This window comes from Chrysochloris asiatica, unplaced genomic scaffold (genome assembly GCF_000296735.1).
Source record: "Chrysochloris asiatica unplaced genomic scaffold, ChrAsi1.0 scaffold00083, whole genome shotgun sequence".
NCBI lineage: Eukaryota > Metazoa > Chordata > Mammalia > Afrosoricida > Chrysochloridae > Chrysochloris > Chrysochloris asiatica.
In genome coordinates, this window is record NW_006408601.1 from 7,522,625 (window position 1) to 7,542,708 (window position 20,084).

General features: G+C 40.6%; 1 protein-coding gene and 1 pseudogene across 1 annotated transcript in view; both read right to left on the bottom strand.

Annotated features, from left to right (window-relative positions):
- Nucleotides 1-7,747, bottom strand: part of PIK3C2A (phosphatidylinositol-4-phosphate 3-kinase, catalytic subunit type 2 alpha) — a 202,827-nt gene extending 195,080 nt beyond the window's left edge. Inside the window, exon 1 of the mRNA XM_006865791.1 lies at nt 7,669-7,747. The gene's annotated coding sequence lies outside the window, so the exon portion shown is untranslated. The remainder of the gene's footprint in view (nt 1-7,668) is intronic.
- Nucleotides 7,748-10,708: 2,961 nt separating this feature from the next.
- LOC102818403 lies at nt 10,709-14,121 on the bottom strand (annotated as a pseudogene).
- Nucleotides 14,122-20,084: the final 5,963 nt, after the last annotated feature.

A 20,084-nucleotide genomic window follows, 5' to 3' on the forward strand; every position in this document is an offset into this window, starting at 1 on the left:
TATTAGTATTCATAGTAGGTGGCTCTGTAGGATAAAGCACTGGGTTGCAAACCACAAGTGCAGCAGTTCGAGCCCACCAGTCTCTCTGCAGGAGAAAAATAAGGCTTTCTGCTTCTGCAAATATTTAAAGATTCGGAAACCCTATACAGAGTGGCTATGAGTTCAAGCTGACTTGAAGGCAGTTGGAACTGACTATAAGGAACTTAACAAAAACAACATAGTTTTGTTTATAGGTCTAATTGAACATCATTCAAAGCTTATTTTGGGGGTAGAGGGAAAAAGTGCTTTCCTGTTCCCAAATGAAAAGATTATTTTTCTAAGTGTGCCTCTCTATTCCATCAACATTCATTCTCTAATTCCATTTAATCACAAGGTAAATACTGCATTGATTTTCCTCTGTATTCTCTTCTATCTTCAAATGGGATTTTATCTTTACTTTTTCCTCTCATTTTATAGTAGAACTTTAACAGTGCTTATTTCTTCCTGTTTCTACGGATACTTTTCTGAAGGCTGTTGAGTGTCACAAGTCGGTTCCAACTCATAGCAACCCTGTAGAGGGTTCCTGAGGAATGGCTGATGGGTTTGAACTGCTGACCTAGCAGTTAGCAGCCTAGTGCTTATGTTACCATACTCCACCAGGACTATCAATTTGTTTTTATGAGAAAACACATAAAAAACAACAAACCTGATTCAATTAGTATTTTTCCTAAATTTTTAAACCTATTTTCTTTTTCTTAACATTGCCATTCCTTTCTATTTTCAGACAAATTCTTTATCAAGTCCCTATGATGGTGGTAGTGGTAGTGCTTTTGTGCCATTGAGCCAGTTCAGACTCACAGTGACCCTGTAAATCGTTTCAAGGCTGTAAATCTTCACATGAGCAGAAAGCCTTATCTTTCTCCCTTGGAGTGACTGGTACATTGGAATTGCTGACCCTACAATTAGCAGCCCAGCTCATAATACACTACACTAGCAGGACTCCGCATCACATTCCTATTCGAACTAATATTACACTGCTGCTCATTGTCACCAACCTCTCTTTTAACTTTCTTTACCTTCTATTCTACCACACAACTCTAGTCACAATAAAGTCATAGCATTATAAGAGTTTCTGAAGCATGCAAATAATCATGACCATTGACCTCTAAACTCTTTATTGCTAATATATACTTATTCTTATCTCTTACACCTCCATCCTATCCTGGATTCCTGGTGTGGTGCCGTAGGATAATGCACTGGACTGAAGTCAGTTTGAACCACAAGGTCAGTGGTTCAAACCCATCAGCTGCTCCTCAGAAACACTATACAAGGTTGCTATGAGTCGGAACTGACTCAACAACACTTAAAAAAAATAAAACATCCCATCTTGGCGTAGCATAAGCACTGAACTGCTAATCACAAGGTCAGTGGTTCAAACCCATTCCTCAGAAACCCTATATACTTAACAACAACAACAATCTTATCCTCAAGAAGCCCTGGTGATATCATGGGTACGTGCTTCACTGCCAACTGAAAGAAAGGTGGGTGGTTTGAATCTATCAGTCACTCCAAGGGAGAAAGATGTAGCAGTCTACGTCTTTAAAGATCTACAACCTTGGGAACACTAGAGGGTGTGCTACTTTGTCTTACCGAGTAGCTATGAGTCAGAATCTATTTGACAACAAGCAATGGAATTCTAGCCTCATCATTTCAAATAAGCCTTATAAATAAATCCTTCCTTGAACTCATACTTTATGTTCCCTTAGCTAAGTTTTGCTCTGTGCATTGATATAACTATCCTTGACATCTGATCACCTTCTTCCTATAGTTAATTAAAGATCTAAACTATTTACTCAAAAATCCTGCCTAAATAACTCTGTAAGATAGACACTGGACGGCTAACCTCAAGGCGGTTAGTTCAAACCCACCAGCCACTCCTCGGAAACCTTATACAGGGTTGTTAAGAGTTTGAAACAACTTGAAGGCACTTAACAACACCAACATATGAATTTTAGTGGGTCTAGTGGTTACGAATCGGGCTGCTTATCTCACGGTAGCAGTTCGAAACTACCAGCTGTTTTGCGAGAGAAAGATGAAGTTTTCTGCTCCCATAAAGATTTACAGCCTTGGAAACCCTGTGCAGGATCGCTATGAATCAGAACCAACTCCACGGTACTAACAACAACAACAACAATCCTAGTATCAACTCTCTCAAACCAGGATGTATTCATTCTTAAACACATACTACAGAAATCTGTTAAGTGCCAAGTATCTAAACACTCATACACTATATGGAGAAATGCAATTACAAGAACAGTAGGCTTAGCATCATAAAGGTTCACACACAACCTCTCTAGAACTTCTTTTCAAGAAAATGAGAATAAAACTTACCCTACTTACCTCACAGGTAATAAGGGGTAAGGGGGGAGGGAGGGAATCATTAGTTAAATCAAAATCATCAATCAATGCAAATGTCAAGTACAGTTGTTGTTGTTGTTAGGTGTCATTGAGTCGGTACTGACCCATAGTAATCTTATGCACAGCAGAACAAAACACGGCCCAATCCTGGGCCAACCTCACCACTGTTGCCAAACTTGAGCCCATCGATGCTGCTACCTGGCTAATCCATCTCGTTGGGGGTCTTCCTATTTTTCTGACCCTCCACCTAACCAAACATGATATCCTTCTCTAGCCACTGGTCCCTCCTGATAATATGTCCGAAGTATCAGAGACGAAGTTTGGCCATCTTGGCCTCCAAGAAGCACTCTGGCTGCACTTTTTCCAAAACGGATATATTGGTTCTTTTGGCACTTTCAATAGTCTCCTCCAACACCATAACTCAAAAGCATCAATTCTTCTACGGTCTTCCTTATTCAATGTCCAGCTTTTGCATCCATGTGAGGTTATTGAAAATACCATGGCTTGGGTCAGGCACACCTTAGTCCTCAAGCTGACATGTTTGCTCTTCAACACTTTAAAAAGGTCTTGTGCTGCAGATTTGCCTAATGCAATATATGTCATTTGATTTCTTGACTGCTGCTTCCATGAGTGTTGATAGTTGATCCAAACTCTTAAAACTTCAATCTTTTCTCCATTGATATGAATGTTGTTTATTGGTCCAGTGGTGAGGATTTTTGTTTTCTTTACATTGAGATGCAATCCGTACCAAAGGCTGTGCTCTTTGATCTGCATCAGTAAATGTTTTAAGTCCTCTTCACTTTCAGCAAGCAAGGCTGTATCATCTGCATATTGCAGGTTGTTGATGAGTCTTCCTGATGCCACGTTTTTCTTCATAGAACCCAGCTTCTTGGATTATTTGCTCAGCATACAGGTTGAATAAATATGATGAAAGAATACAACCTTGTCGCACACCTTTCTTAATTTTAAACCATTCAGTGTTCCCATGTTCTAGTCAAACAACTGCTTCTTGGTCCAGGTACAGATTCCTCATGAGCACAAAAGTGTTCCGGAATACTCATACTTCACAATGTTGTCCATAGCTTGTCATGATCCACACAATTGAAAGCCTTTGCATAGTCAATAAAGCACAAGTAAACATCTTTCTGATATTCTCTGCTTTCAGCCAAGATCCATCAGACATCAGCAATGATATCTCTCATTCCACGGCCTCTTCTGAATCTGATTTGAACCTCTGGAAGTAGACTGTTGCTGTTGTTAGATGTCAAGTTGATTCCGACTTATAGCGACCCAGGGGTTTCCAATGAGCAGCTGGTGGGTTTGAACCACTGACCTTGCAGTTAGCAGTCCAGTGCTTTATCTTACAGTGCTGCACCAGGACTCCTAACAAAATGATTTTTATTTTGTTATATTGTTAAGTACCGTGGAGTCAGTTCTGACTCATAGTGACCCTGCACAGGATTTCCAAGGCTGTAAACCTTTACGGAAGCAGAATGCCTCATATTTCTCCCGCGGAACAGCTGGTAGTTTCGAACTGCTGACCTTGCAATTGGCAGCCCAACTTGTAACCACTACGCTAATGATTAGAAGGTATATATTACTAACACATTTTTTTCATTGTTGTTGTTGTTAAGTGTCTTTGAATCAGTTTTGACTCATAGCGACCCTGTATAGTGTGTCCAAGGAGCAGCTGGTGGGTTTGAACCACCAACCTTGTGGTTAGCAGCCAAGTGCTGATCCTACAGCGCCATACCTGAACTCCACATTTCTCATAGGAGTTGTTTTTCCTTTTCAAGCAAGAACTCAGGATAGAATAGCAGAATGTTCATGCTCTAGATTTACACTGTTCAATATGGTCACCACTGGCCACACATAGCCATTGAGTACTTAAAATGTGGTTAGTCTGAAGTGAGATACATTATAAAGTACATACCAGATTCAAAGACTTAGTACATATGTGACTCTTATTTGTGGTTCACGTAGTATTTCTATTGGACAGAAATGCTTCAGATGTAGGCAAATCTCAAATAAAGAAATAGATACTACAGGTATTAAGCAACTTGCTTAATCTCTCACTGCTAGACTCTAAAGCAGAGTCTAGAACCTATTTGCCTTTATCTTGCCCTCATTAATATAATGAATTCATCCTTTAAGACTCAATTCAAGCAACACTTTCCACATAAAGACTCAACCATCTTCTCTCTCTCCCTGCCCAAATGATCAGACCCTTTTCAGTACTTTGGAGTCAATGCTGTGCTAATAGCCATACTACTGTAATTTATGTGATTGTCTCTTCCATAGATTAGCAAATGTCTTGAGGACCACCACTGTCTCACTCATTTTCCTATCCTTGGAACCCTTGCAGTACCAGGCATCCTTGAAGGCAATAATAAAAATCTGTTGAATTAAAAGAACTAAGAAAAAAAAAATGCATGCAACATGGAGCTATAAGATCTTTTGGAGGGTTAAGACATTTTAAGGTATTTACTAGCACTATAAAAGGGCACATTTAAATCAAATCACCTACTATGTGAATAAGGAAGCCAGGGCAGTGTACTGGATTACGAACTGGGCTATTAACTGGAAGGCCAGCAGTTCAAATCGACCAGCTGCTCCTTGGGAGAAAGATGAGGCTTTCAGTTCCCTTAAAGATTTACAACCCCAGAAACCCTATACAGAGTTGCTTTTAGTTGGAACTGACTCAGTGGCACACAACAACCAACTATGTGAATGCACTACACAAAAATATTCTCCTTTTATCATTTGCTTGACCTGAAATTATCTGGGTAACATGGCAAATGCAATAAAATATATAACTTAGGTTAGCAAAACAAGAAAAGTTACAAAACATTTTTTAAAAAGAAATGTTCTATACTACTGATGCTCTGAAAAGTTTGGTCTGATACCCTGATAAGAAGAACACAGAACTTTGAGCTCTTGGGAAATTCAAGAGCTTTAGAATAAGTTCACTTACTGAATGTGCTTACTAAGTGCAAAACATTCTGTGCTATATCACAGAAAGTATCTTAGCAAGAAAACTGATAAAGTAATCATGAACTAACTGAAAAGTTTTAAACTATTCATGGCAGAAGGAAGGAAAAAAGAATCATATTGAGAATACAGCTAATTGCAGAAAGTTGTAAGTTTCTAAAATTCATAAGATCAACTTTTATAATCCATAAAACAGAGAAAAAGCTGTGAAATCAGTTGATTAAAAACACTAAAATATACTGCTTAAAATAAAACTGCAAACAATGTGAATACAAAACACAAATAACAGACTTTTCAAAAGAAAAAAGTTTGCTTTCGATAAATAAATCTTGCCAAAATTACTTATGAAAGAAGTAAAGTTCTTTGTACCTATATAAAAACATTAAGTTTGAATTAACAGATAAACCGCTCCATTGTCATGTAAAAGACTGTCTTGAAAACAGACATCTTCAGAAGTTTACAAACCTTAACATTTCCGTTTAATGTGCTGTGGTGAACAAATTTCTGTATGAGCACCAGATGCGTGAGCCGCAAGATAAGGAAGCAAAGGTACAAAGTCTCTTGGGGAGTCACAGCTTCCTTGTACTATGTCTTCAGCACACCTCTAAGAATACATGTTATCTCCCACTTTTTGAAAGTTCACTCTATGTCACTTTGCTTTTACAAAAAGATTTACATTAGTACCTGTTTTCCCTAAGGGAAAGAAATCTGAAGAGGATTTTCCTTTTACAAAACGGGAAGAGTGACTGTTTTGCAGCAAGCTGTTAAAGAGACAGCACACCCAGCAGATCTCAGTGGCGTTGCCAAGCTGGGAACTTCACTGAGCGCCCGTCAGCATCAAGCTGCCATAGCTTTGATCTGGGTCTGTGAAACCCGTTAGTGTTATTTCAGGTTTTATGGGATAGTTGTCATGATCTGGTAGGGCTTTTTTTTTTGGGGGGAGGGGAGGATCTGAGAACACTCAAAAATCTTTCCCATTTAAATTAATTGACTTTTTATTTTACATCGTTTTGGCTTCATTTACGCTCTACTTTCGAATAACAGGGGAAGGCTGTGCCTTTCTTTTTCCTTCATCCCTTCTAATCTGTGGCTTTGAGACTATAATTTATTAAACAAATTTCTCAACAGCATTTTCCTACCTGACACCCACCTAAAAATCTCTTCAGTTGATTCTTTAATAGATGGGGTCCTGGTGTGGCGCTGTACGTTCAGCACTGGCTTGTAAACTACAAGGTTGGCAGTTCAAACCCTCCAAGCTGCTCCTCGGAAACCCTACAGAGGGTCGCTATGAGTCGGAATCAACTCCATGGCACTTTAACAAGTCTGGGGAAGAGTGCAGTGGTCCCATATGATAAGCACTGGACCGTGAATCACAAGGTCTGCGGTTTGAGCCCACCAACCACTCCATGGGAGAAAGATGAGGCTTTCTGCTCCTGCAAAAAGATTTAAAGCCTCGGAAACCCTCTACAGGATGGCTGTGAGTCGGCACTTAACAACAACAATAATGACGGGAAAACAACCACAGGCTCTCTCTTCGAAGACTCCAGACTTTCCTCCTCGGTTTTCTCTTCCCTCATTTCCCTCCTCAATCCCTGCTCTCCCCGAAAAACAGTTCCACAGCTGGAAAATCTCGTTCTTAAAGCCAAGCCATTTAGTTCAAAAAAAAAAAAAAGTATGTGCTTTTTTTCCTCTCTTCCATTTTTATTGTTCCTGCATCGCTCAGGAAGAGTGAAGCTAATATTTTTGATCTGACCGTCCTCTCAGAAAGATGAAATAATTCTGCCTTCCCAAAGCAAGTGGATTCGCAGCAAGTGGAAAGGAAAGAAAAATGGATCATTAGCCCCCCCCGAAAGTCGGAGATGGGGCAGGAGGCCAGAGAAAGGGCCAGAACTGAGAAGCAACTTACACATTCGCCAGAATCAACAACTTGACAAGAGAACAGGGCCGGCTCCAGCCCGTCCGTCCCGAGGGACAACGGGGTGGCCTCCCCTCCCCCGTCTGGACAAAACCAACTCCCCCGAGCACTCTCGCTCCCGAGAGGAAGGGCCTGGCGGGGGCGGGGGCGCGGGCCCCTCGCACAGTCCACAGGGCTACGGGCAACGGTCTAGGTGGAAGCAGGACGGAGAGACTTGAGTCCCGCTGAACCAGCGCCAAGAGTACAGGATGGAGGGGTCAGAGACCGGCATCCGAGGAGCAGGGGGCCGCGGCAAAGGACCCTCCCTTACGGATCTCTGTCCGCTCTGGCAAAGCGAGGTCTTAGGTGCACCGACTGCTCCTCACCTCAAGCTGCCTGAGCCTGTGCCTCCACCACAACCCGAACCGCCACAGCCGCCAAGGTCCGAGCCATTTTCTCCTCAGCAGCCCCAGCAGTCGCCGAGAGCTTCGGTCGACTTCGCAGCCAGCCAACCACCATACGTCACTTCCGGCCTGGGAAGCCCCTCCTTCCGCACCCAGGCTACTTGAGAATTGGCTAGAGCTGATGGCCTACCTGAGGTGGTGGGCGGGGCTTGACAAAGTCCGTGAAGACTAGAGCTGGGGTGGTGAGGGCTAGGGTCGGTCTCCGACCCAGAAAATCCTGGCGGGACCAAAAGATCTCTCAGTGCAGCCCCAGACTGGGGAGATCTGCGGGGATGCTCCAGCCAGCCACTGCCGAAATCGGCGTCCCAAGCCTTGTCACCTGTGCTGGGTGCTGGAAAAACTTGTTGTTGTTGTGCGCCCTCCAGGGACTCCGCACACGCCCCGGTCCGGATGAGGCTCTCAGATTTGTGGTTTTGGTCACAGGCCCCGCCGAGATTAGTTTAGCATTGGAAGACTAAGAAAAAGGCAAAACAAAATCGTTCAGTACAAGCAGCATTTACCCAGTCCTCACAGTGGATCAGGTGTTGTGGGGCGTGTAATTAGTAGCATGTCACGTGGATACCGCGCTTGATCTTCTGTTAAGCGCCTTCTTGGGTGTCATTTAATTCTCACAACAGCCAGGTGAAGTAGGTAGTCCTGTAACTCACTAGCAGCCAGATACGTTACAAAATAGCTTCACATACATTGTCAATACTACTGATGAAATTAATAATGCCTTTCTCTCGAGAATTGAATGAGATTATACTTATAATCTGCTTCCCTTCAAATATTAGATGAAAAAAATTAAACAGCCTTACGTTTTGTTGTTAGGTGCTGTTAAGTGGGTTCCGACTCATAGCGACCCTATGCACAACAGAAAGCAACACTCCTGGTCTTGGGCCATCCTCACAATCCTTATCTTTGAGCCTAAATTGCAGCCACTCAGGATCACCCTCTACCTAACATAATATCCCTTTCTAGGGACAGGTCCCTCCTGAGAACATGTCCAAAGTACTCTCACCATCCTGACTTCTGAGGAGCATTCTGCTGTACGTCTGAAGCAGATTTGTTTGTTCCTCTGGCAGTCCATGGTACTTTTAATATTTTTAACCCACACCATAATTCAAATGCATCAATTCTTCTTTGGTTTTCCTTATTCATCCTCCAGCTTTCACATGCATAAGAGATGGCTGAAAATACCATGGCTTGCTTGGGTCAGGTACACCTAAGTCTTCAAATTGACATCTTTGCTCTTAAACAATTTAAAGACATCTTGTGCAGCAGATTCACCCAGTGCAATATGTTGTTTGATTTCTTGACTATTGCTTTAATAAGCAGTGAATTCAAGTAAAATGAATGCTTGACAACTTCTATCTTTCCTCTGTTTACCACAATATTATTTATTGGTCCAATTCTAAGGATTTTTGTTTCCCTTACACTGAGTTGTAATCCATACAGAAGACTGTATTCTTTCTTTTTTTTTTTTTTTAGCTCAAAGTAACCAAATTTTAATTTTCAGAAACAAAACAAACTCTGAAAGCATTTTAAGGCAGTGATTGAGAATAATGATTTCTGCTTACATCATGTAGAAACAAGCATTCATTTGTACTTCAGACGAAAGTTTTATGGAGTGGTGTTTACAGTTAAACATCTCCAGGCAAATGTTCATTTAAATTCACAATGTCTCTGTTAGCCTTTCAACCAAAGAGAAATACATTTCAATTTTCTTTTATTTGCTCTTCATTAAGAACTATGATTTAGTCTTGTTAGCCCCATCACATGTGACAACTAGATTTTTAAAGGACACTGAACGGCTCTTAACAACACCACACAAAACTTGTTAAAATTGATAAACATTTCAAGTAAGATTCTCCCCTCATCAGCCAATAATATTCATAGAGAAGAGATAAATAGTTACACTGAATTTCTTTTATGGTGAAGATTATATGTCAGTAAGAAAGAAATTAGTAATACCTTTCTCCTACAATTCACAAGATACTTTGACATTAAATATGGTAGTGCAAAATGTGAATAAAAGAAAGACTATGATTCTAAGGAATCTTAACATAGAGAATTTCAAAATAAAAATGTTTCTTGCTGACTCTTTTGCAATTTAAAGTTTTCTAAGAGAGTCACTTAGACATAACATGAGCAGGTTAAGTTCTTTTCTATATTAAAATCAACAGCCTGTTGCCAACTAGTTTAATATTCCTTGCTTCCACGCCCAAATTTCAGGCAAGCCTAATAATTCTGTCTTAGTGAACAGACCTGACATATTTGAAACTCCAACAGTTTGAATTAGGAAACAAAGTACTGTGTTTTAGCTCAGATGGTTTTAAATAAAGCAAATGGTTTTAAATAATGACTAAATGTAGCATCTATTTGGGGACATTGTAGCCTCAGATGCTGCTGCTGCTGTTAAGTGCCGTTGAGTCGGTTCCGACCCATAGCGACCCTGTACAGGGTTTCCGAGGGTGTAAATCTTTACGGGAGTAGAAAGCCTCATCTTTCTCCCGCGGAGCGGCTGGTAGTTTCGAACCGCTGACCTTAAGGTTCGCAGCCCGATTCGTAACCACTACTATACACTGTTAATTTCACAAATAAACACAACTGTATTGTTCTGGTGTGGAATGCAAGGTCTGTTTGAACCACAAGGTCAGCGATTCAAATCCACCAGCCACTCTTCAGAAATCCTATACAGGGTTGCTATGAATCAAAACCGACTTGACAGCACTTCACAACAAGAACAATTGCTCTGAGAAGCAATGAAAGATATGCACCTCTACTAGCAGATTTAGCACTTCTGACCAAGTAATCCATCAACTTCTTTAAAAATATACTTCAGGCATTGTACTATTTTTTTTAGATGTAAAATTTAATACATTATTTCTTTTTTGAACTTGAATGGGAACCAGAATGAGATGATGCCCTGTGGTGCCTGGGTAAAGTAAGTAGTGGCATTCCATAGTGGTTGGCCCAGAGCTCAGGGTTGTTTAGTGTTTTCATCAGTCACCTTGGTTTTGGGTGACCGTGATCTTGTCTTTTTTTTTTTCCTGATCACCAGATAAAGAAGGTCTACAATGACTTCTCTTTCTGTTCCTCTCAATAGATGTTGAACATGAATAAGATATATATTTTTTTCAACACTGGCATTAGGATTTTTGTTTTTGTTTGTTTGTTTGTCTATTTGTTTAATTGTGATAGTTTACATGGGAGAACATCGGTTTTACACTCATCATTTCATTGCAATCTCCTCCATGCATCATCATTCAACAGAATTTGCTTTTATTCCCTCTGTTTTTGTTTTTTTTTTTGGGGGCGGGCAAAGATGTACACAAAAACACTCAGGAATATATAATAATTTAAACCACCAAAGGGCACATTCTGCAAGCCTGCCTCCTGGCTGCCAGCACACAGCCTTTCTCTTTCCATGAGTCTAGAGTTCTCAGCTGCTCTATTCTTCCATGTCATTATTTCTGCCTCCATCTCTGGAGAGGGTCCCACATTCTGCTTGTGCTCTTCTCCCTTGATGGTCCTAGGATCCTCTGTTCCTGGACTGTAAGATTAACTACTCCCCCCCCCCCTTTTTTGTTACAAAACTTCTAACCTTACAGTTGTAACAGTCACAATTAGTCATGAAACAATTATTCACTACTGAATCATAAGACTCTTATGCCCATCTCTTTTCACCATACCCGTCTAGACAAGATGAAAACTATTCAGTGGGAATTCTACCTTCCCCCCGCCCTCCCCACACACACACTCTGAAACTAAACTCCCTCTTGAAAACTTGTAAACCACTCACTTTGTGCCTGTATAGCCACCCTCATTTTAGGTAGCCAATGTCTAATTTGCCCGTCCAGATCAACCCTCTATAGAGAAGGGATAGGACTGATATTTCAGGTGAAGACTCCTTCCCTCTCAGTTGGTATTTTGAGCTACTTCATCCATAAGTAAAGAGCTCTGGTAGCGTAGTGGTTACAAATTGGGCTGCTAACCTCAGGGTCAGCAGTTTGAAACTACCAGCTGTTCCACAGGAGAAAGATGAGGCTTTTTGTTCCCGTAAAGATTTACAGGACTCAGAAACCCTGTACAGAGTCACTATGAGTCGGAACTGACTCCACAGCACATAACCACCACCACATCCATAAGTATAGGTTAAGTTCATCAAATTGTAACAATTTACACTTGTTTCCTTTATCAAAAAAAAAAAATTTTTTTTAATCTTCTTTCAGTTGAGTGCTGATCATTAAACCATCAAGGCTAGGTCGAATGAGTACTATCTACAAGTTTGGGCATTCTTGTATGTCTTCCCTCACTTAATAATAGCAGCTGGACACTTCACTCTCAGCTCTAGCCCTCCATGGCTATGTCCTTGTCTGTGAGCTCAGGAGTCCCCAGGTCTCACCATGCTTCATACCAACCAGCCTTTCCTCTTTTTCTCATCTCCAGGTCGACTAGAGTCTATGAAACGCGGTCAAACTCAGCCCATATCTTCATTGCTGCCTTTCTCCCTCTTCCACGAACCAGCTGACCATGTGGTCACCAGAAATCTTATGTGCCTGCTCATGTATGTTCCCTTTGAGTTTCAGTCTTGGAAGGGGGTTTGTCCTGAAGGAACTTGATTGCTTTCCTTAATGGCTCCCAGCGAACAACTTGCTTATTCTTGTAGTAGCCAATCAGACTGCCTTTTTTTAAAATTTTAAGTAAAAAAAACATAGGAACTTTATTATTCCCAACACAGGGCAGGTCTTCACGGGGTGGTGGGAGGTGGCTTTGGGCCCCTACTTGCTGGTGATGAGTGGGTTCCACGGGACCACTATGACAGAGTCCCCACGTAGGCACATCTTGGAGATGTAGCAGTCCTTGTTGACAGGCTTGGGCTTCTTCTTGCCCTTGCCACTCTTGGGGACTTCAGTCCACATCTCTTTCACATTCTCCAGCACCATGTTGCAGTGCCTGTCGAAAGCCTTGACACAGTCCAGCAGCTTCTTGTTGCGACAGTGATGAGCATTGGAATGCTGTTCTTGACCCACTGCGCAAGCAGCGACAGAGGCCGGGTGTTAAACGCCTCCTCCTCCCACTTCTGCAGCTCCTCTGGTGTCATCTCACTCTTGGGCTTGTTGAGGAGGCTCATGGTGATGGCAGCATTCTCCTGTCACTCCCGTTTCCTCCGCGTTGCCTCAGCCTCTGCCCAGACTGCCATTTTTGCTTCAGATTTTTCCTGCTGGACTTTCTTTCAAGAAGTATAAGATCTTTTTCAAGAAAAAGAAAAGCCCCTGTGAGGCATGGATCTGGATCTTGATTTCAAACCACAAGACCTTGAAAGTTCTTTTGAACAGGAATGAAATATTGACACAAACTGGAGGAGCGTCTTGAATGGGACCTTGACCTAGAACTTGAGGGGGAGGATGAATATGATGAAGATTGTGAATTTAAAGACTGAGACTTTGAGTAACTTCATCTATTGGATTTCTTTTTATTACTATCTTCTTCTTCACTGGCATCAAGATATGTTGACTAGACAGGCTAATGGTTAGAAAGAGACTGAAGGAACTCAAGACTATTGCTCTTGGTCTTCAGGTCTGGAACTGCTCAATTTTCAGCCAAGCAGTGAATGGGTATATGGGGGGGACAACAACACTAGTGAGGTATGCACACCATAGAATGATCAACTATTCAAGATCAAAAGGGCAGCATTTACTTAAGGACAAAATTCAGAAGGTTGGGGAAGGAGGAAGGGAAACTAGAAGCACAGGGATAAATGATGCTACGTAGAGGCAATTGCAATTATTGAAATGAAACTAAATAAAACAATGTTCTGCTCCGCAAACCACTCAATTCACAATAAAAAGTTTAAAAGAAAAAGATTCTAGATTAAGATATCAGCACCATCTTCCTCTTCATTCTAATCGAATTTATATTTAGAAAGATCTTCATCTTCATCCTCTTCTCCCTCAGATTCTTTGTATTCAATTCTTTTTAAATAGATGCAGAGCTAACTACATTCCCTCTGTGGTTTTCCTTTTTACCTCCAAACTCATCATTAGAGTCTTCTCTTTCTATATACTCAGCATTTTCTCTTTCATTAAAACCACCTGCCATATTGCCGTATTCTATTCTTACTTCTAATTTAGCATACTTCAGAGCATTGCACATGTTATACTCTGATCTTCTGCAAGTTTTACACCATCAATTATTAGCACTTAATGGGCTTCAGTACATATGTTGTTCCCATTTCAGTGGTCCCAACTTTCATCATCTAGGCTTCAGTTGCTTTCTTCCATCCATATCAATTACAGCAGGATGTAGCAAAATTTACATTTCCACTTTTTTTTTTTTTTTTTCAGGACAAATCCATTCCTCATTACTGACTTGAAAGTTCTTGGCTGACATGTTGGTGGCAGCCACCACAGCCACCATAGCTATATTTTCACTGGAAGAAGAGGGCCAAGGTCAATGCTTCAAGTCCTCTTCACTTTCAGCGAGCAAGGTTGTGTCATTTGCAAATTGCAGGCTATTACTGAGCCTTCCCCCAATCATGATGTGTGGTCTTCATCATATAATCTAGTTTCTGGGATTATTTGTTTAGCAGATTAAATAAGCATGGTGAAAGAATACAGCCCTAACACATATCTTTCCTGATTTTAAATCACTAAGTATTCCCTTGTTCTCTTCTTCTAACCGCCTTTTGGTATATGCACAGGTTCCGCATGAGCACAACTAAGCGTTCTGGAATAGCCATGTGAAGCAGATAGGAAAATTCTCCCATTTGCATAAAGTTGAAGCTAAAGCACAGAAATCATTACAGGAATACAACAGAAGTCTGATTCACGCCAGACTCACTCTTCAAACTCATTTCTGACACTGTAATGTTTTAGAAAAATTTGTCCCTTAATAAGAGAATGGGACCCATACCTCCCAGATGTTCACAGTTTAATGTGGTAGAATGGTGTAATATGAAATTCTCATTAAAAAGTTTGGAAAGAAATTGTTCTGACATAAATGGATGAATGTATGGATAGACTTTCTTTTTCCTACTCTAAACTTTCCACTGACATCCTCCCACCCCACCCCACAACCCTATACCCTCCCTACCCCCACAACACACACACTTCCAGGCTAGTGTACACACCCTCTAAGAATGTCCCTGAGGAATTCACTTAGTTCCACATCATTGTTCTATTTTATCTTCTGATCAAAGGAGGAATTTCAGAACTGGCAGCGCTTTCCCAAGATTAAAAAGGGTGGGAAAAACTGTTTATTTCAGGGGCTGGTTTCCTAGCTTCTGCTTCATTCCTAGCTTCTGCTTCAGAACTAAGTGTGCCTTCAGAAAAGAGGGAAGGGGCCTTGAAAGAACACTGAGTCTTGAGGAAGATAAACTGTTTGACTTTTTTTTGTATCTTTCTTATGAGAAATATTTTCCCTGGGTCCCAGCACCAGAGGGCACTTGCTTGAGTCCCTTGTTGAAGTTCCAATGTCATTATGATTTATTATGACTCCTGAATGGTTTATACATGGTAGCCTCTGATTGACTAAAAGGGTCTCTGTAACAAAGTCTGAAGAAGAATTGAATTATGATGTTGGCGAAGAATACGAAATGTACCATAGACTACCAGAGAGTACAGCCAGAAGTCTCCTTGGAAGTGAAGATGGTGGGGATGTCATTTCATGTACTTTGAACATGTCATCAGGAGGACCTTATCCTTGGAGAAGAATGTAATAGTTGGTAAAGTAGAAGGTTGGCACTAAAGAGGACTTTTCTCAAGAAGATGGATTGACACAGTAGCTCCCACAATGGGCTCAAACATAGCAATGATTATGTTGATGGCACAGAACCTGGCAGTGTTTCCTTCTGTTGTAATCTAACCAATTCAAGGATACCTAACAACAAGTGAAGAGGAGCACAGAGAACTTGGCAATTCTTCAATTACCAAAACAAAATAACCAATAACAAAGCAGTATTCCCAAGTTGTTTGTTGTCAAAAATCTGAAACAGGTGGCTCTCTCTTAGCAAATCTCTGTTGTTAATGGCTAGGCCCTCCGAAGGAAGACCCACACGTGTAAACAAAAGAAACACAGACTTCCAGGAGAAGGTGAAAATTGCTGCTGCTGTAATTTGGGATAAATAGAGCAAAGTTGGCAACTTTTTCCTCTTTCTCTTCTCCCACTGGCTTCAATTTTAAGATTTAAAGATAGAGAAAAGGATTGAAGACGAGCCATTGCATTTTCAAATGTTCCAATCTTAACCTCCCACAGTCCTACAAATACCCCCAAATTTCTTCTAGTACCTATTGAGAAATAGGCAATGATGTTTAATCACAAATGAAAATAGTGGCTGACATTCATTGAGTGCTTGCTAGGACCAGGCCTTCTTCTTAGTGTTTTTACACGTATTATCTTATGGAATTCTTCTAATATACCCATAAAAATGTTACCATTATTCTCTCTTCATTTTATAACAAAGGAATTTTAGGAACAACAATGTTAAATAGCTTGCACAAAGTTATATAGCTACTAAATAGTATGCTTAGATCCAAATCTGGAGTCCTGGTGTGATGCTGTAGGATAAGCACTCGACCATATGGTCAGTTTGAGTCACAAAGTTTCAACTCGCCAGCCACTCCTCAGAAACCCTGTACAGGGTTGCTATGAGTTGGAACTGACTCAATGGCACTTAACAGTAACAACAAGATCCAAATTGAGATCTGCCTTCATAACCCATGTTCTTTTAACCTCACCCCGCCTCCAACAAGACAAGGAGATTTTTAACAGCAATAAAAAAGTTACAAACGGCCATAAATAAGTAGTCCTATTCCTTTCCATCCTTCCCCAGTTCTGTATTTCCACCTCAGTAGGAGGACTTTGCTGGGTACTATATTACACAATTTTAATCCTGCAGTTTCTACCTCTCAGAGATATTACCCTTTTATAAAGAAAGGACATGCAGAACATAGACTGTGTAGATCATTAAAGGATATAAAGTTTGTAGAAAAAATAGGAAATATTTGTCTTGTAATTCGTTCAGAGAAAAAAGTGTAACTGCTTTTGTCAGGTGCTGTGGTTTGTGCTGGAGATACAGTGACAAACAAGATAAGGTGCCCCTGTCCTCATAGAGCTTAGTGTCTAATAACGGAGACAAACATGAAAACATCTACTTAGATCATTTTTAAGTCTCAGTTTTGATTAATGTGGGAAGAAGTATAGGGTTCTTTGATTTAGAATGCATGGGGACTTCAAAAGGTTTATAGAAAAATTCAATTGAAAGATAATAGAATTTTCCCACAAACTTCTTGAAGCCCCCTTACAGAAGGCAGAAAGGTCTTCCCTCAGGAAATGTCCTTAAGCTGAGAGCTAAAAAATGAGTACAAGTAGAGTAAGGATGAGAATAAGAGAATCCCAGGCCAAGGGAACAGTGTGTGCAGAGACATTGAGGGAGGAGGTCATTTGAGGAACTGAAAGAAGGCCAGTGTTTCTATTGTACAGGCAGCAAGGGGGAAGTGACTTTAGACTAGCTGGTGAGGCCAGAGCACAGGGTTTGGGAGGTCATAGTAAGAATGTGAGGCTTTTTTCCCAAGAATGAGGAGAAGGGTTTTAAGCTTTCAAATGATTTTCATTTTTAAAAGATTTCTTAGAAGTAGGTGGAGAATAGAGAGAGTCAAGAGAGTATTTGAGGAGCCTAGTTTGGAAGTTATCGCAACAATCTAAGAAAGTGATGATAGTGATTTGAACTTATCATTGTTTTTAAGTGTCCTAGTTGTTGTTGTTGTTATGTGCCGTGGAGTCAGTTCCGACTCACAGCGACCCTGTACAGGGTTTCCAAGGCTGTAAATCTTTACGGGAGCAGAAAGCCTCATCTTTCTCCTGCGGAACAGTGTCCTAGAGTCAGTTCCAAAAAATTAGTGAACCTGTTTAGGGTTTCTGAGGTTTTAAATCTTCACGGGAGCAGAAAGCCTCATTTTTCTACTGCAGAGTAGTTGGCAGACTTGAACTGCAGACCTTGTGGTTCACTGTTCAGTGCTTAGCGTATAAAGCCACTGTAAACTTATATTTAAATTAAACTGATTGAGGCAGGGTTCCTGTCCTTAGAGAAATGAAGTAGAGAAGAGAGACTTAGAAACCAGTAGATCATAGTGTGCTAAGAGCAATGTTAGAGATATGTCCAAGTGACTTTAGAAGCTCAGAGGAGGGATGGAAGGAAGACAGAATGTCTACTACTTTTTTATTGCTACATGTTAAGGTACCCTAAAATTTAGCAGCTTGAAGCAACAAACATGTACCGTTTCACCATTGCTAATGTCAGGAATCCAAGCATGGCTTAAGTGGATGCTTCTACTTCAAGGTGTCTCATGTTGTAATCAAGCTGTTGTCTGGAGCTTTTAGTCTCATCTTAAAGCTCTAATGGGTGGACATCACTCCTATGATTATTAGAAAGCTTTGATCATTTAAAGCATGGATCTCTTATAGGGCTGCCTACTTAACAACAACATAATCTGGCAGCTGGCTTCCACCGAGGTGAACAATATAAGAAAGAGTGAAGGAGAACAATAGTGAGTTAGAGACAGAAGTCACAGTCTTTTTGTAACCTAATCCCAGTAGTGACAGCTCATCGCTTGTGCAATATTGTATTTGTTAGAAGCTAGAATGGGTGCTATCCCATAGCAATGCTGGAAGTGATTGTGTATGAACTTTATAGAGACATCTCAAGAGGAAAGGCATTTCAGGCAAAGCAAAGCAATGTGTAAAGATATAAAGGTATAAAAAATGTCACAAGTTCAAGAGTCTGCAGCTGGTCATTCCATTACAAGGTAAGGAGGGCTTAGGGAATAGTGTTTATTCAGTTGAGGAAAGTTAGAGCTGGAGGTAAAATGCTATCTGATGAAAAAATAATAAATTTACTTTAAATGTATTCTACCAATATGTCTACATCTCAGTAAAACACACACACACACACACACACATATATATACATACATATGAAAATACTGATGTAGGATAAGCACTGGACTATGATTCCCAAGGCTGACAGTTCAAACCCACCTGCTGCTCCTCAGAAACCCTATACAAGGTCGTTATGAGTCAGAACCAACTCAAAGGCACGTAACAACGATAAGTAGATAGATAGATAGATAGATAGATAGATAGATAGATAGATAGATAGATAGAGATAGAGTCCTGGTGTAACACTGTAGGGAAAGCACTGGACCATAAGGTCAGTTTGAACAGCAATGTTGGCAGTTCAAACTCAGCAGCACCTCTTGGGAAACACTATACAGGGTTGCTATGAGTCAGAACCAATTCAAAGGCACTTAATAACAACAACATGTGTATACACATACACAAGGATTTCACTGAGGCACCACATAGCAATAAAAGGGACCCAGGTGGTGCAGCAGGTTAACCACTGGGCCACCAACCACAAGGCAGTTCCAACCCACCAGTTGCTCTGTACAGCCTCAGAAACCCTAGTAACTGTTCTACTCTGTTTTATAAGATCAATGTGAGTTAGAACTGACTCAAGGACAATGGGTTTATAGAAACAAAATAGTCAAAATAGACTAAAATGCCATCAGTAGGGGATGGGTTAAATAGGTATGTCATAAGATGGAGAACGAAATACTGTAAAACTGTTAAAGAGAACTGATAAAGAGCTACACCTCCAATGTGGACTAATCTCTAACATATGCTAAAGGAAAACAAAACAAATTGCCAAGGAATAGGTGACGTGCTATTATTTATGTGAAAGTAGAGTGTTATAAAACATAGAATATTTTTGGGGAAAATACACACAAAAATCTGATAATAGTGACTATGTTCTCATCACTTGTGTATTAGTTTGCAGTGCTGTGATGTTGGAAGTATGCCACCAACATTTTCAATGCCATCTGGGTCACCCATAGTGGACAGGTTTCAGCAGAGATTCCAGACTAAGACAGATTAGGAAGGAGAGGTGAACTACTTTTGAACGGTTAGCCACCGAAAACATTATGAATAGTGGCTGAACACTATCTGATACAGTGCCAGAAGATAAGCCCTTTAGGTTGTAAGACACTCAAATTTGGGGAAGAGATGCCTCCTAATAGCACAGTTGACCTTAATAATGGTAATGGAGCAAAGCTTTCAGGACCTTCATTTGCTGATGGGGCACAACTCAAAATGAGAAGAAATAGCTGCAAACATCCATTAATAATCAAAATGTGGAAGGTATGAAGTATGAATCAGGAAAATTGAAAGCCATTAAAAATTAAATGGATCTCATAAAGATCAATATCCTAGGCATTAATAAGCTGAAATAGACTGGCATTGGCCATTTCGAATCAGACAATGATAAGTTTTACTGTGTCTGGAATGGCAAATTT